The sequence below is a fragment of the Hetaerina americana genome, unplaced genomic scaffold (assembly GCF_022747635.1).
Source record: "Hetaerina americana unplaced genomic scaffold, ioHetAmer1.1.p SCAF_5, whole genome shotgun sequence".
Classification (NCBI taxonomy): Eukaryota; Metazoa; Arthropoda; class Insecta; order Odonata; family Calopterygidae; genus Hetaerina; species Hetaerina americana.
In genome coordinates this window covers 84298833-84317262 of record NW_027287095.1, presented here as the reverse complement: position 1 = coordinate 84317262, position 18430 = coordinate 84298833, and positions in this window count along the sequence as shown.

The following is an 18430-nucleotide window of genomic DNA, read 5'->3' as shown; positions in this document are numbered from 1 at the left end:
ATGAGTGCAAATCTTTACGCTTGGGAATCTGTCTAATTAGATGACTTTATTTAACCACCCCGAATTTTATTGTGCTTCCTATTACGCCATCAGCCCATCAAGAAAGCAAAGAGAGGAATTTAAAATTATAAAACGTAGATCATGCTGTTCTGTGGTAAACAATTATCTCAATCCATCGAATTATAAACTTAACAGATGTGGTATGCCCAAAAAATATGAGAACTGGTGCATTCTGGCGGTCATGACGTGGGCCCCGCCCACTAGTGGTATTAGTTGCCTAATACCCAATGAGTCGTCTGTGCATGGTAGAACGTCGAGATGTGCGTATGGTGCCAGTTATCTTAGTCTCTGTTGCCCTTGTTCTGTTGACTGTCCGTCGAAATTGGAAATTGACGAAATCTTGGAGCAACGAATCAACATCAAGTTTTTTGGTGAAGTGCTGTTAAAGTTATCAATATATTACTGAAATGTTGACGGCTGTTTACGGTGAAAATGCTCTGAAGAAAACATCCGTTTTCAAGTGGATTAAGCGTTTTAAAGATGGCCGAAAAGCCGCCACGGATGATGCAAGGCCGGGACGACCTTCAACCACCTCCTGTGTTGACGACAACATTGATCGTGTGCGGTCCCTTGTCGAAAAGCTGTCCGATTGAGAGCTGATGAACTGAATTTAAGAAAATCAACAGTGTACACTATTTTAACCGAAGACGATGGATGGATCCTTCACCATGACAATGCACCTGTACATTCAGCATTGATTGTTCGCCAGTTTCTGGCAAAAAATTCAATCACCATCCTTGATAATCCTCCTTATTCGCCAGATCTCGCCCCCTGCGACTTTTTCCTATTCCCTAAATGTAAAAATGTGATGAGGGGCCATCACTGGGATGATATGGGCACAATAAAGCAAGAAACGGCGAGAAAACTAAAAAGCCAAACGGCCGTGGACTTCCAAGGGTGCTTTAAACATTGGAAAAGAAAATGGAATTAGTGCATAGCCTATGAATGGAGACTAGTACTTTGAAGGGGACAAAATCAATGTAGACTAAATTTTGCAAAATTAGTTTTTATGGCCTCAGTTCGCGTATTTATTGAAGAGGGTAGAATCTGTTATTATCAGTTGCATGCCTGATATCATTGATATCGCTTCCTGTGAAATATTTTAGCGTTGGCTTGGAGTATTCATTTTGATGAAGATATTTAATTGCAAATGTTCACAGTTTAGCCGAATAATTATTGATCATATACTAACCTATCTTACTAAATCATTCAGGCGCAGATTAAATTTCTTGCATAAATTGAAAAGATATCTCTCTTCAGCGATGATTTCGACAATGCATTCTTTGCCCCATCGTATTTCAGAGCTGGACCTTTCTCATTTTTACCATTTACATTTCCACGACACGTACGTAAGCTTTGATATCAGGGGCTATAACAAACAACGCTGTCCCACGAACGGATTAGATGCGAGCTCTCTATTTTTCCCCCCTGGAACGCCTAATCTCTCCGCACGCCCTATTCCAAAAGTCAACCTATTCCGTGTGCTTCAGACCCAGCATTCGTATCCGCAGAATATCCCATCACTTGGTCCGGCAGAGATCTGAATCGACAATTCGAACCGGGTGAAAGGGGTAGTTTCGGGCGTTGGGGAAGGGTGGGGGGAGCGGGATGTGGCGTGTGATGGCGGATGCTGGCGGTGTTAAGTTTTCGCATGGGCCCCTGTCGATTGCGCGGGAGGTGGGGGAAGGGTTGTCGACGACCGATGAGGATCAAAGACGAGGCGAACGCGATTCAAACGTTGCTCGTAGAAGTGGGGTGGTATGAGGGGAGGGACAAGGGGCTGGAAGGAATGAGAGATGGGGGGGTGGGAGGCTTGGCGTTCCGTATGTAGTGCACCATCATGTAACCTGAGGGATCTGACACGGGATGAAGGAAAACTACGGTTCGGCTGGTAGGCCAGGAAAGTAGATCAAATGCGAAAGGGATGGGCTACTCAACGCCTCCCTAAGATCTCAAAGTAATAAGACGGTCGAATCGAAAGAGAAGAATCGATTCCATTAAGCCGTATTATGATTAGATCAAATCGATTCCTCAAATTATATCGATTCGATCCTCAAATCGATTACTCAATCGATTTCTCAAATCGAATCGATTCGATCAAATGATCACTATACTTGTTCCCTTGAAACGAATCGTGCCCTCAAAATAATCAAATTCGTACTTTCATAATTGCAGGTTAATGAATAAATTCAACATTTGTTTCATTGTATAAGTCAGGTTACGGCAGACCTTTCAAAGACGTTTTTTTCTCGTGGATATACAGAGATTACCGCCACAATTATAAGCCCTCTCGAATACGCAACTATGCATCCAGACATCCTGCTCCGCAGTAAAACATTCTTCGTGTCCTCACTGGATTCCACCCAACATACACATTCTTTTTCTTCCTCAATCTCGCTTGCTTAGCATTCTCCCCTCTATTTTAAGGCCATCAACGTTCGGCACAAAACCCCTCATTGGATTTCGCATCCTACGAGGGTCATCCGGAAAGTAGTACCCGTTCGTGAAATAAAGACACAAAAGTAAATATTAACAAACATAAAAAATTTTATTTGAAAGAGGATACTTTAAACTACTTCTCAACATAATCTCCAAACAAATTAAGGCATTTGTCTAGACGCGTGACAAGTTTCTGTATTCCTGCTGCATAGTCCTTCGCCGCCAGCTCATTGAGATACGCGAGGGACCCATCTTGCACAAATTTTTGCATAATGCAGATGGTGTTTAACAATTTCATGAACAATTGTTCGAGAAACATTGGGAAAATGCTCACAGATGTCATCAATTGTGACGCGCCGATCGTTCCTCACGAATTCGTCAACTGAGCTCACCAGTTGGTCTGTAATGACAGACGGTCTCCCCGAACGCTCATCGTCGTGTGTGTTCCCCCTCCCCATGTTGAAGTTGCGACACCACCGCCGAACAGACGACTCGTCCATTACATTGTCTCCATACACCTCCTTTAATTGGCGATGAATATCACATGGGCGAACGTTTCTTGCATTGAGGAATTTAATCACTGCCCTCACTTCACAACTGGCGGCGTTCTCAATTTTTTTAAACATTGTAAACAATCACAGAAACAACACAGGCAATGCTAGCGTCACGCAACTTGGCTCAGAGAAGGCAGACAAGCCACTGAAGCTATCTGACCTCGTCCAGCGGCTACTCGCGTCGTCAGCACTTCATGCGGCACGAACGGGTACTACTTTCCGGATGACCCTCGTATTTGCAAGCTTTCTTCAAACATCTCCCGACCGTCTTCTGATCTCTCCTCACATGTTCACTATTACTTTCATCTTCTTCAATACTACTCTCTACCCTCACGCCGCAAAAGTTTCCAATCTACCACCCTACTTCTTCAGCCCCTTCGGCCAAGTTTCCCATCTGCGTAGAACTACTCTCCATATGAACGTTTTCCATCATTTTTGCATAGCATTTATTCTGAAGAATTCTATATTTTTGCCATCAACTCTCAGACCTGCGTAAAAGTTTTCTCGGACCGGTGTAGTAATCAGACCTACTAAATGATAGTTGTGGGGGAAAATTCGATGTTTTCCCATCTTATTCGGAAGAGGGGAAAGGGAAATTATCGAGGGACGGTAGAATTGAAACGAACGCGACGACGCGGTTTACTCATTAAAATACGTATATCGTAGAGAAGTCTTGAGACTCATTCCCAGCCTTTGTCCTTGGGAACGAGAGCGTTTTATGTTTAATGTTCATGTGGTAGTGAAATTTCGCCTTCTTACTTTTCATAGTCTGGCTTGCGCGTTGTTGGATGCATTTCACGCTGCACCTGTGGGTGCAATTGTTTTTTGGTCTATGGTTTATGTGTTTACATGCGTGTGGGATGAAGAGATGTTTGCATGAGTGTGTGGGCCACTGTGGATGTAGTTTTACATGTATGTGTTGATTTTGCATGTGGTATTGTTCCTATTTACGGGTGGTGACCTAACATCTCCCCGCCACACGCCCTTGCGGCCGCTTGTGGGATATTATTTAGATGTATATGTCTTTTTAGATCAATATTTTTTTACAACAAAGCTCGAAATAAACTGGACCTAAGTGAGTTCACTTGCGTTCCTCCGAGAATCGAAGTCGCGTTTGGAGATTTCCTACACAATCGCCAACTTGCTAGGATGGTAATGAAGGTCATCGTGAAGAATTCGCCTCACTGGAACGATCAGAAAGCACAAGGGCTGACGCATGTTTGCGCGCAGAACGCCGTGGGGATTGATTGCAAGATGGCGGCTCTGACTGCCTCAATGTTCTCAGGTGATCTGATGGGTCGAGGGACAGGGCCCAACGGGGCTGCATTTGAAGCGATTTCGGAAGGGCCTCAGGGTTGCAATCACAGAAAATCCGTTCGAAAAGTAGGCCTGGACGGCAAACGCACGCTCCTCACTGTTCCAAAGCGTAATGACAACTGACCGGGGTGGGCGGAAAACTTGAAAACCCCGGCTGCCGTACGAGACCTTTCTTACCTAGCTACGATCTCTACAGCCTGATTGGCGTAATTAGGGTAAGCGCACCGAGTAAGTGCGTAAATGTTGGTGCCATCCGTACCACCTTTCTACTAGACGCGTTTCACTCGAGAGGACAAGGTAATGCTCATGTTCCAGAATGCCCCGAATCGAAATCATCGATTCCCGAGCATATCGAATGGGGAATACTCTTCCATCCCCTACACACATGTCCTCTTTCGCTTCCACCCCCTCGATTATCATCCCCCTGCCATCGCTCGGTCCCCCGCATCCAGCAGGAATTGATGCGGAGGGGGTGGTGGGAGGCGCTGACAATGCTTCTGGAGGCAGACGAAAAGATTAGGAGGGGAGAGGCCGTTGTCCCATCGGACGGTATCCAGACACTCTGGCGTCGACACGCCCTCCACACCAGGGTGGCGAAGGGGGCCGGGCGACGTGGCCCCGGAGGGGACATGGAGAGATGACGGAGGCAGGGCATGAGAGATCAACGCTTGACTCAGCATCGAGGCGAAAGCGTCTCCGGCCGATGTCCCAGAGGAGACTCGAGGGTGAAATAATCGATCCAAGGAAGACGTTTCTCGAGGTCGAGATCTGTTCATCGAAATGTATTATTAATTATTTTATTCGCATAATTTAAAGTAAAAGTAATTCATTTGATATTAATTTGTTAGCGTACCTCAGAATGTGCGAGGGTAGGCTGAAAACTAATGCACACATGCTAATAGACCACAAAGAAAATGACCTTCAGAAATACACTGTTATGTAGAAGTAACATTCCTCCTCAACATGTAAGCGCAGCTGTTTCAGAGTGTAAAAATCATTCGCCTTGACTGGGATTCGAACCCAGATCCCTCAATATCCGGTCGAGTGCTTTAGCCACTTAAGCTACCGAGGCGTCCTCTTAAACTCTGAAATTTTGGGGCTTTTAAAGGAACAAGATGTTGTGACGAAATACCGTACATACAATGTCACAGGCATTCGTAGTCGTGCGCAAGGCGCCACAGTCCACGAGGTTAAAGCCAACTTTAAACACTTATGGTGTTTTCACTTTGACAAATTCCAAAGAAACTGCGGGAGATGCCGCAACAGTAACTTTTAACGGAGTCATCCGCTAATGTGCATTGCAATGCAACAGTTTCAGAGTGTAAAAATCATTCGCCTTGACTGGGATTCGAACCCAGATCCCTCAATATCCGGTCGAGTGCTTTAGCTTCTGAAACTGTTGCATTGAAATGCACATTAGCGGATGACTCCGTTAAAAGTTACTGTTGCGGCATCTCCCGCAGTTTCTTTGGAATATGTAAGCGCAGGTTTGAGGTTGTTTACATTCATCCAGTGTATTTTGAGATGCGAAAGTATGGAGACGTGTTCTAGTGCTATGCCAACGCGAGTTAAAAAGTATGCTGTTATCAAATTTTTGAGACTGCTGAAAAAGTGGCTCCTGCTGAGGTTTATCGTCCTTTGAAGGGTGTCTATGGTAAATATGCTGTTTTTAGGTCTAATTTAAATCGATGGGCTGTAAAATGTCGTGATTGCGAGCCTGGAAAAGCCATAATTGTTGATGAAACACGCAGAAGACGTCCGATCACTGCCACAGACGATAAATATTGCAAACTCGCCGAAGATTTGAGTCAAAATGACCGGCGAATCACTCAAAAGTGTATCGCAAACCATATTGGTTGAAATAATCGTGTTAAAGGCAATCTGGCGCCAATAGTATTACAACCTGACCACGCTCGTCCACACACCTCGCGCCCAACTAGAGAAGCTCTGCGAAACCTGAAATTTGAACCAATTCAACACCCTCCTTATTCCCCCGATCATGCGCCTTACGATTTTTATATTGTTCCTCAACTCAAGAGACACCTCAAGGGTAATCATTACACCTCAGATGGTGAGGCGAAGGCAGCTGTCAAATCCTGGATTCGAGAAAAGTCGGAAGAGTTTTTCAGTGACGAAATAGAAAACTTGTCACACGTTGAGAAAAATGAGTAAGTATTAATGGTGACTATGTTGAAAAATAAATATATTATTTTGAAACTTAAAAATTGTACTTGAATGTACTTTTAGCCCGATCTTGCTATTTGTTTTTGCTAATGGTCTACAAACATGTGTGCATTTCTTTTCAGCCGGCCCTCACATTATGTTTCTAACAGGCACAATGTGCCTTAAGGTGTGCCCAATTCATTTCTAATTCTTCTTTGCCGTAGAGTGCTCTGCATATGGCCCATTACTTTAAGGCACTTCTATTTATAATTCCCTCATGCTAACTTTGTCTGTCCATTCTCCTCCCGAATAATGTTTCATAGGTTTATATTCTTCGCTGATTCACTTTTCCAATGCTATGCGTCTTTGATTCGTAGAGTGCTAGTCTACACGCGAACGTCTTGAAGAAATGCCAACTTCTTTGCAACCTTAGTTTCTTCAAATATTGTTATTGTCTCTTCTTAATGATCGCCCTCTCAACTTGAGCAATTCTTAAATTGATGTGAGGCCGAACTCCTTCCATCCCAAATTGTTGTGCTGCGCAACGTAAGTGGTCTGTTCAAAAAGTATCGCGACTTTTGTGTACTTTTTTCAAAAAGTATTTATTTATTCATGAATATCTATTTTGTTCCCTTCAAAGTAATCCCCATTAGATATAATACACATGTGCCAACGATTTTTTCCAATCCTCGAAGCACTTCAAAAATCAATGTTTGTGTTCTTGTTCAGCTCCTCCTTAGATGCAGTCTTTATCACGTCAATCGCAGTGTAGCGTCGTCCTTTCATAGGCCTCTTCAGTTTCGGAAACAAGAAACAGTCAATTGGTAAAAATCGAATGGCTCAAGCCAATCGATGTGTTTAGGTCTTCAGCAACTTCTCAAACGGTGATTCGAATATTGGGCAATACTCTTTTCTCCACTTCATCAATGTTTTCGTCTGTTGTTAACGTTCTCGGGCACGTTCTTCGTCGTTCACATCTTCTCGGCCCTCTGAGAACATTTTGTACCACCGATAAACGTTGCCTCGGTCCTAGGTAGCTTCTTCATTTGCCACAGTCAACATTCGGAATGCGTCCGCGCGCTTAATTTCGTTTTTCACACAAAATTTGATACGGACTCTTTGATCCATTTTTTGGGAAGGGCAAAAATCGAGGACAAGCCAAAACACGTCCAAGGAAAACAGCTGTCAATAGTAAACTGGTCATTCAAAATGGCCGAACGTTTCGGCATAAGTGAGAGACATAAGCATTGTACCACTATATTACTGATCCGGTCTGGTTTTTTGATATTTTTTTCACGAAACTATTCTGTAAATTTATGTCAACATTGATTAAAGTATTATTATGAAACAAAGTTTATACGTCACAACTTCGACGAATCCCCGTTAAATTATGCGCAATAATTGTGAATAATCGAGGTTGTACTGTCGAAAACCCCGGTATTGTTGAGCAACAATAATATCAAAACCTTCCTGAATGAATTTGCAATATCTGTTAGGAGTCGTAATTGTTGATCTCCGATAATGGAGAAGTTTTGACGCCACAACCTCGACAAATTCTGATATATGTGTGCAAAGGAATCGGGAATACGACGTCGAAAACATCGGTTTTGTCGAGGAACGAAGATTTAGCGACCTTACTGTATGGCGCATCTAAGGGATTATTCATTAGGAAAGGTCTCAAAATCCTCGTTCACCAACAACATCGAGGTTTTCGACGTCACAAACACGTTCATTCCCGATCCCTGCTCACAAAAATTCGGGGTCCATGACGCGAACATGACGTCATAATTTCTCTCCGACTAATCCCGACAGCGTCGAGGGGAGACGGTGGAGGAAGGCGACGCGGAACATCTGTGACTAAAAGCCAGTCGGCCCAAAATGTCTCTGAACTTCTTGGGAGAGAGGGCGGTGCGAGTGAAGGGCAAGAGATTGATGGGACGAATGCTGGGGAGGGAAGGAAGGGGGGAGGCGACAATGGGGAGGGGCGGCAGCAGGAGAGGGGAAGGGTGTCACTTTGAGCGTGGGACAGCATGGGGGTGCCTGGTGTAAGGGGTGCTGGGAAAATTGCCTGTGGCAGACGGGTCAACGCCCCCCTCCCATCCCCCCGACGCCCCAGAATGAAACAGATTCCGCGGTTTAATGTTCTGAAGATCTTTTATTCCAAACTAACGGATGCAATGCTTTCACGGGAACATATATATAAGCGAACGTGTACGACATTACGGACATCGAATGCATTTGTTTACTTCCCACGCCCGCCGCTGTCTCAGGGGGTGAGTTAAAGGATGAAACCTTGAGGGAAATAGTAAAAGGGGATGATTTTTCTCCACAAAAAGAATATTATTCAAAATAAAACACGGCTAATATTTTTTAATATCTGTTTGAAAGAACGATTGAGACGGTAGAACGTGATAATACAAGAGGTAGCAGGCAAAGCCCAAGAGTTACTAAGGATATATAATTAGACTGAAAAATATGATATTAACCAAATCAATATGAGACATTTCTGAGCCCTTAAATGTTAGAAAAATAAACTGGAGAAATAAAATAAATAACCACATAAGTACAATATACCTAGAAAAACAAGAAAATATGTATTTTAAAATTCAATCAGAGGAAAAAATGAACCAAATCCCACGCATTCTGAATTTGAGTAATTCTTTCCCCATTCCATGGGGTACATTTAAGGTACCATACTTGTGGTATCGAATTTTTTAAAAAACTTTTCTGTTCGATATTAACGTGAAGATGCTTTCGTGCTAAATATCTTAGACTTTTGCAATTACGTTAAATAATTTTGCACTATTGCAAATAAAAATATGAATACATATTCATTTAGAAATACCGCCCACAATAACTGGACAGGTAAAGATTGGCGAGACAAACGTGCAGCAAGAATGGAGGAAACACGAATATTAAAGATAGCAAGAGATCAAAATAATTCAAGAGAAAATGGATGCATGAGTATCCGCGCAAAACATGCCTCACGGCACCATCCATACAAGCACAAATATGAGTTCAAACATTGATACGTATGAATACATATTTGTTATTTGTTTAAATACGTACACAAACACAGAGATACACACACAAATACTTCAGCATATCTGAATCATGATATAATTTGTGTGTTTCATTAAATCAATAGTTTGGTTTTTAAATAAAAATATTCCGATTATTGGTTTCGATTCGAACGTGATGTGTTTCGCGAGACGAAATTTGATACAAAGAACAAAATCAGAATTAGGAGACAGGACGGAATCATAATTAATTAATTAATACCTCCGGAGAGAAAGGAGACGAATTAAAGATGCAGTTCGGATGTTATTATATAGATTTTGCGTTTTGACGCCTCAACTGGGACTCAAAATCCCCAGGAAACATAAATAGCGTCAACTTTGTTCCATCTTTCAAAGCTTTGGTGTAACTCTGTGCACGGAAAGTGACATTCCCGAAAAACATCATCTTTTATTTATTTGTAATTTGTTGACATTTTTGCCATTGATATAACTGAGAACATTATGATGGAATAAAAAAATTAATAATGAAAAAAGGCCTAATTTCATAAATGGAACAAAGAAACCGAATTTTTGGGTATTTTTAATGAGTTTAATTTCAAATCTCTCGATAATTTAAATACATGCGTTACGAAATGCCTTTCCCGAAATACGCCATCTTGTTTATCAGGAAATTTACAATAGTTACCATTGTTGCCGGCAAATGAGACTTCTCTCTCATATGCTTCCAAGGCTGAAATAGATTGTGAACATCAAAATCTCACTCAAATAAATACACAGCATAACTAATACACCCCTTTTACAAATAATTTCCTTGTTTACCTATCGACATCTAATTTTCGTGACCCCAAAAACACGGGAAAAGTTCCCGTGTATATTACGGTAAGTGTATATATTTTGGCAACTTTAAAATAGACCCATCACTTTAACACTCCTCTCATATTATTTGATTGTAATTTCCTGTTATTGAGTTTTCTTGCATGCAAGTGCCTTATTTCGTGTGATTTTCCTTGTTCGAGTGAATGATCGAACTGATATTTGTGTAGAGGTAATAATTGTGATTTTCCATGCATGTCTGGTACCCTAACAGCCCCCGCCAAACGCCCTTGTGGCGGCTTGTGTAGTACAATGTAGACGTAAATTCTAGGTCGTAAGAAATTGCTTTCCAGTGAAGAACTGCGGTTATTGCCTCGTTCACTATGTTCCACTGGATCTCGTGTGAATCTTCGTAATTGTCTTGAACTTAGCGTAAGATCCATTATCTTGTTATCTCCGAGCGTGTGACATCGGTCTGCCTTCCCTGAGAGCAATTTACGAGTACCCGGTTTGGAACTCCCTCGACGTTTCCGACGAATTTCCAAAGGCATTAACCATCTCCCGTCGTCTCCGCCGTCTTCACTCGAAGTCACAGAGACGCCAACCATCCTTCCCTCCCCCCCCACCTCCCCTCACCCGCTTCCAACTGCCTTCTTCTAACAATCAAGATACCCACAATTCACCACGAGTGCACTTCATTGTACGAACCTCTGGCAATAGTGCGATTCCGTATGGAAGAAAGTGGCGTGCCATTGGTTCTAAAAAATATCACATTTTTATGAAAGTGAAAACTAACTACGCTCAATATTATGTTTAAAAGATCGACGCACCACTAAATAATTGCACAAAAAAGCAAATTATTCCCCGAATATACATGAAATTTACGAAAATAACAGTTTCAGGTTCAACTTTGTGGAATTCCTTCATGATGAGGGTAAAAAAAGGAACCTTACACTTTCACTATAAAGATTTAATATGCCGCGACCATGGTATCGATGCTGCGCATCATCACCAGGTAACATACGTCAGCATTTTTCCTACTCATATAGTCTGGCTCCAAGTGGGGAGTGTGGTAGGGGGAGCAAGGGAGAGGAGATGGGGTAAGGTAGGGGGAGTGAGGGAGAGAGGGGGTAAGTTGAGTGGTGCAGGTTCAGCAACCTATTAGTGTGCTAGGGGAGGGGTATGGGGGTATGTATTGGATGGTTACTGGCTCAAATTTGTAGAAGTTTATGCCAATTAAATGATCATTTAATGAAGAACACAATGTAACCCTCAGACGTACTTAGAAATAGCGGGGGAAAAAAACACATTGTGTTCTACATGTGATTAGGGGGGCTGTTTGTCTACAATGGTTTTACCTTAATTAAGGGACGGTCGATGGTGACCACTGCCTTGGTGGGGGTGGGGTTGGTGCGGAAAGATATTGGGGTTTTTTTAAGAATTTTAGGAGGGGGAATGGGAAAGGTGTAATGTTTCATTGACCACCACAAACCTGTCAGACTGAAAGGATTGCCAAATTTCCAACTCCTTCAAAGCATTCAACCTACGTCCTTTTATTTCAGTGTGAATAATGTCTGCTATGAAGTTACTAGTGTGATTTTTATCTGAGAGGTGTTTGGCGAATTGGGATCTGTTGTCTTTCTTTGTGAAGCATGAACGAAGTTATTTAATCCTAATATCGAATGTCCTCCCTCTCTGTTCAATATAGATGGCGTTGCAGTCCGCACAATTTGGTTTATAAGCCCCGCTTTGTTGCATTATGTCAATTTTGTCTTTGGGTGAACCTCTTATGTTTTTTTAAAGTATAGGTGTTGTAAAACGCTGTCTTTATTTTGTTTTTGGAGAGTATTTGTTGTATCCTGAGTGAAATGTGGCCAAGAAATGGAATTCTTCGCCATCGGTGCTCGTCAAGTTTAGATGCGTGGTATATAGATTTCTGGGCTATCTGTGTTTGTTTTTTGTTCTACATGTTGTCAGTCATTATTTCCCTGTAACTTTTGTTGACTGTAATTAGTTTTATGATACGGAGTTCCTCTTTTTTGTTGTATGGTGTCATTGGAATATTGCATACCCTGTGTAACATGGGATGAAAGGAGCACGTTTTTGTGAGTGGTGAAGCTTGGATGCGGAGTACATAACTTGGTCAGAGTAACACTTTTTTCTGAAACCATGGTCGTGAAACATTTAATATTTATTGTGGAAGTGTAAAGTTTCTTTTTTACCCTCATCATGAACTTAACGGTTAAAAATTTGTTTAGTCAACAAATTTTACGGCGAGGCTCTTAATCTATTAATTATAAATCTGACCCAGGGCAATGCGGGAAGTATGGCGTAAATATTAACCAAATTAACACATTAATGATATTCCTAAGACTTAGAATGACTAAGCTAAACATTAGAGTAGTATATACCCTTGTTATAATTTCCTTCTTGATCCATCCCACCATTAAAATACCTCTATATCCCTTGACTCCTCTAAAAAATAGTTCGACTAAATACCCTTACCTTCCACTACACCACATCCCTACCACCAACTGGTTCTGCTGGCGCCTATCATCGAAGGATTCTCCAAAGCCCCGCGAGTCACACGGCTCCCCTTGTCTAATCCTCACCCTTCTCTCAGTCCACTCCCATCCTCCCCAACTTCATTAGAATCGGTCATTGAAGTCCCTCCGAAAATAATATTACAATAGTCGGGAATTAACCGGAGAATTTGGAACAGCTCACGTAAATATTTCGAAGATTTTTGGAGGGAAATGGGCTATTAGGGATTATTGTTTAATAAATAGAAGTCATTTCACATCCATTGTAAAGAATAGCAAACAATTCAAAGGTGGACTGTAAACGGACAAAACCAAGTAAAAAGAAACTGTTGTATCGAGAGAATTAGGCAAATGAAATTAATTATTTGCTTTCTCGCAAATTGAATGGTTAAGCGTAATGCTAAAATGTGGGCCAATATTACCGTATCAACTCGACAACACAGAACAATCGCCTTAAAACAATTAATTAAAATTAATTGAACTGATTTTGGCACTCATCAGTGCAAAAAAATTTTCGAATGAAATTGACTCTGAGCTTCAATGAAATAAAGTCAGCATTATGCATTTTTTAATGAACTTTTTCTCTTCAAAAATTATCAGCCATAAGTCTACGTTGAAGCTTTGCCCAATTTCGAGTCATGACCTTAACCATTCGAGAAATCCGTCGCCATATTGGTTACCCGACCAGGCTCGTGGGCTGTTTGATGGTTGTGACCCGAAGTTTAAAGCCAGGTACTTCACATTCGTCGCCAAAGCAACTAAAGTGGGTGTATCATGCAGCTGATAAGTTTGATTTCATAGTGGTTTCGTTTTTAAATGTGAAATATACCGCCTCTAAACTGCTATGTTGAGGTAAGCTCAGTAAAAGGAAGAGCAGGAATATCAGAAAATGACGACCACAGGACCAATGATGGAGCAAAAATCGTTCAGCATTTCATAGTATTTAAATACTATGATGAGTGTGAAAATTTTGAATAATTGTTGAGAAAATGGTGAAAACAATATTAGACTCGTCATTTTAATATCGAGGCCTCGTAATGTAAAATAAAATATTGAAACCGCCATAAACCATATCACTTCCACACGCCAGCTTCTTGCGTGCGAAATATTCAGCAGTAACTAGTAAGAGCAATTCTCACCAGTGAGGATCCAGTGTGGTAATATGTCAAATATAAAAAAAGAGTATGGCACGAGATTACGAGTCAATTTTTCAACGACCTAGATAGTATATTTTCTGGACCTAGGGATTTGTTGCGTTTAATCTTTTCCATGTCCTTACGAGGGCTTGCGGGTTATGGTATAAGGGGTATGATCGAAAAAAGACCGAACTACTTTTATAACTTGTTTATTTCGACGGATACAGCTTAATAGAACTTGTCACCCTTAAAGTACATGCCTTGGCTGACGACACACCTTTGCCAACGATTCTTCCAGCTCTCGAACCCTGCCTGGTAAGCCGCCTTAGGGATCCTCTTCAGGTCCGCCGTACAATTAGTTTTAATGTTCGCATTAGAGTCGAATCGGTACCCTTTCAAGGTTGATTTTAACTTTGGAAACAAAACAATGGAGTCTGATGGAGCCACGTGTGGAGAGTAGGGTGGCTACGGGATCACGGAAGTTCCGTTTCTATCGAAAAACTCAGTCACGATCAACGCCGTGTGAGCCTGTTCCTCTAGCTCCTTTATTGCTGCCGTTGCACGCGGCGACGAGCAGGTTAAGACACGTACCGCTGCTGCTGCGTAACGACTCGGCGTAAAAAGACGCAACACCCCTCGTTTTAGTCATCAGATATGTCGCTAGATGTCGCACTGTGTCTCGTTTTGACCCGTTGAACAGTTTGCGCAGAATAAAATCAGTCCGGTCTTTGTTTGATTACACCTTGTAGATGTTGATGAACCTTTGAAAAGGTGTTTCTGGTCACGTAACTTGTCAATTTTACCGTTAATATTTATAGTATTGATGGGCTGACATATATACGAGGGGATATCGTGTTTACGTAACTATCACTGAGAAATAACCGAGATGTTTAGATAAAAATTATTTCACTTATTGATTGACCCTGAAGTACAAAATGCTGTAAATTACTGCAAAAAGACAGAATATAAGTTAAATATTTAAATAGAAGTGTAAATGTCAGATCAGGTGGGTCTATTTTTTGTATCTTGGAAGTGTTTCGGACCAGAATGGTCAAAGTAGGAGGAATATTAGGAGAAGAATTGCGAAAGGGAAAGAAGCTTTCGCACAGAGGAGTAAATCGATGACAAGGGCGTTGAATAAGGGTATAAACAAACAGTTCGTCAAATCTTTGTTACGCAGCGCAATTTTGAAAAGTGCGGAAGCATGGTCAGAGTTAGCCACCGAAATTTCATGAAAAAAGAAACACTTGACAAGGTCGAGAACTTTAGAGAACTTCACCTGCGTTAATGTTGCTTTTCGGCAGTCAATGGTATTCTGTATAATTAAAATTTTCAGGTAATATATATTGTTGTATCAATAATTCCCAGCCTCTACCTTACGAATAATGCGAGGGAAACAGAATTTTACTCATAAATATCGGTTCCTTCATAGTTAATTGACCCTTTTTTCTAGTAGTGGCCTCGTTTTTCGCGGATAAAAATTATTTATTCCCTGTGTAGTCATTTAAACTCGAGCGTTCAGCATTCATTTGTTGGTTCATTAGCTCTTCATACAAACATTGTGTCCCTACAACTAGGCTATCCAATAATAATGTAATATTTTCAGTACATTCGTAAATATTCTATAAGGAAGAGTTTGCTTTTCTCTACATATCCTGTTCAGTTCCTAAATCAGGTACCATTTGCGAAAGATCTCATAAATTCAATGTATTTTCGATTGGTGAGTTTTTAACCAACGCCAAATAAACACTTTCCTTTGCTATTTCTGTCGGGGTGGATGGATTCAAATCACCGAAGCCAGGCAAAGGGAAAGGAACCACACTTATGTAGGTGCATATACTCATCTCATGATATATCAGTGAAAATGTTCGTTGCCCTTTAGCTAATATCCATAAAAACTGACTGTCCCTACACACTTGCTACTAGATCAATGCTGAAAATCATTACGTTTCTTTAGGACAATGTTTTTACGCTTCTCCTTTATATTCAAGCAACAAATTAATTCCTCATAAATTATGTCTATTATCTAACCTGCAAGCTACCGGTAGAGTAGCTGCGCGTGGAAGGGGATGATTCTACACCAAGCATTCAACGACAAAGTTGTGTTTTGCTTAATTATTAGATACGAATTAATGTGCTAAATATTTAATAAAATGGATTAAGTCGTCGCTTTGAGGAGGCGATTCATATCGGAAAAGAAAATACTTAGTTCTTCCACATATATTTTATGATGATGACTTTGTAAGTCGAAACCTAGGTCTTGTATAATAAAATATAATTGGAATAACTAAATATTTTCTTTTTCTAGGTGCTAAATATTAATGCTGAAGATGAAGCAAAAGCGAAGAGACAGCATTTCGATAACCTTTACGACGTAAAATAAATATGAATGCAAAAATAATAAAAAGAGGATCTCCCCAACAATAATGAGCAGAGAAACTACATTCTTCAAGTGTTTGACGCTAAGGTTAAGGAGAGACAAAGCACTAAGGATCGACGCTATGCCTTCAGAACAAGTAAAAAATTCAATAATAGAAATTCTGAATTATAATCTAATACGTAGTGTGTGTGAGAGAGAGAGAGTTTAAATACTATTGGACTGTAAGAAGATTGCAATTGTCCCAATACAAAGAAGAAAAAGGCAGAAAATTGTGAAAACTTCAGAAAAACCAATTCGACGACCCACACATTGCATATTATGGCCGGATGAATACGCCAAATAATGGAGAATGAAACGGAAGAGTACTTCAGGACCAACTTGGATCTAGAATAAGAAGAGGAGCAATAGAAGTTGTTCTCGCTCTCAACCTGTTCGCAGAGTAAAGGAAAAGGAAAGATCAATCGGACCATGTTGATTTCAGTGCTTTGGAGAGCGCTTTTGACAACGTGAACTGAAATAGAATACTGCGTACCTTACAAGAAATTAGCATTAACTAGAACGAAAGGTATTGGATGAAGGATCTAAAATAGAGAGCAGCAGACATCAGTGATTAGTTGCGATGAAAGCAGGGAGGAAGATAAAATAAGAAGAGAGAATAGCAGTATTGCCCCCAATCGCCGTTACTATTTAATGTGTGCATTAAGGGAAAAATAACAAATGACGTTTGAATACAGGGGATAAAGGGTACAGAAAAATGTGGACGACAGCCATAATGGCAGACCAGAACGGATACGTGACAGGGGTACTAGCCGATATGGAGAAGGGATGAATGAGTGTAGCCAAAATCAAACAATGTTAATAACCTCAAAATGCTATAGGTTTCACTTCATGGAAGTTTTTAATAGGCACATCGAAACAAAGGTACCACTGAACTTTGCCACGGATATTATCACATGTTTAAATATGAGTGGAAGCATAATACTGTATCTGTGTTTTCTCGTAATTCAATTAAACAAGACTAAACTAATGCAGTGGCCTGCAATTGAAGTTAATCTCCAATTTAAGATCAGGGAAAGACAAGTGGAAGAGTCTTTCATTTTATAAAGAAGTAACACTTCTGTTGGAAGAAGCAAGAGGGATATACAGTAAGCATGACAGGAATGCCTAATAAGGCTTCCCATCAGAAGAAGCAACTAGTAACGGGCAAATAGTATTAGCATTTCCATGTTTTGTATAAAAGTTATCGGGAAAAGTTTCAGACAAATAGATTTATTTCATATATTGCTATGCTATACAATGCTTCAAAATTCTTCAAAGTACATCCCTTGGGCGTCGACAAACTTTGGCCAGCGGCTTTTCCAAGACTCGAGGGCTCCCTGGTAGGCGGATACCTGAAGGTCCTTAAGGGTACGCGTGCAAGCTTCTTTGACGACACTTAGGGTCCCATGACAGTGTCCTTTGAGGAAGGATTTCACTTTTGGGGATAAAAAATAGTCTGCTGGTGCCAGGTCGGGACTGTAAGGGGGCTGGGGAATCGTTGCGATGACGTTGCAGAAGTTCATCGCAAGCAGATATTCGACTCTGGTCTTTTAGTTGTCCGTCAAGACTTTCGGGAGGACGAGTTAAGCACAGATCTTTTGGCATCGCCAAATTTTCAGTGATGATGGTGTTGCACTGTCAATTAATGCCAATACAATCATCGATCATACGCACACTTAACCAACGGTCTGAATTAAGCACTTTACGCACACGCCAGGACAAAATGTTACCTTTACTTCCTATACAAATCTTGTATGTACAAAGAAGCAATGGGTTAAAAGTTGTGTTTGGAGTCTACTTGTCGACGGAATTGTGAAGTGGACGATAGGAGCAATAGCAGGAAGAAGATTGGAAGACAAGAGAAGAATTAATGATGAAAATGTCGTGGGTGTAGACAGAGGAACAAAAGAAGGAGTGTATTTTGAAGAGTGAGTGAAGAGATGAGTTTAACAAGACACTTACAAGA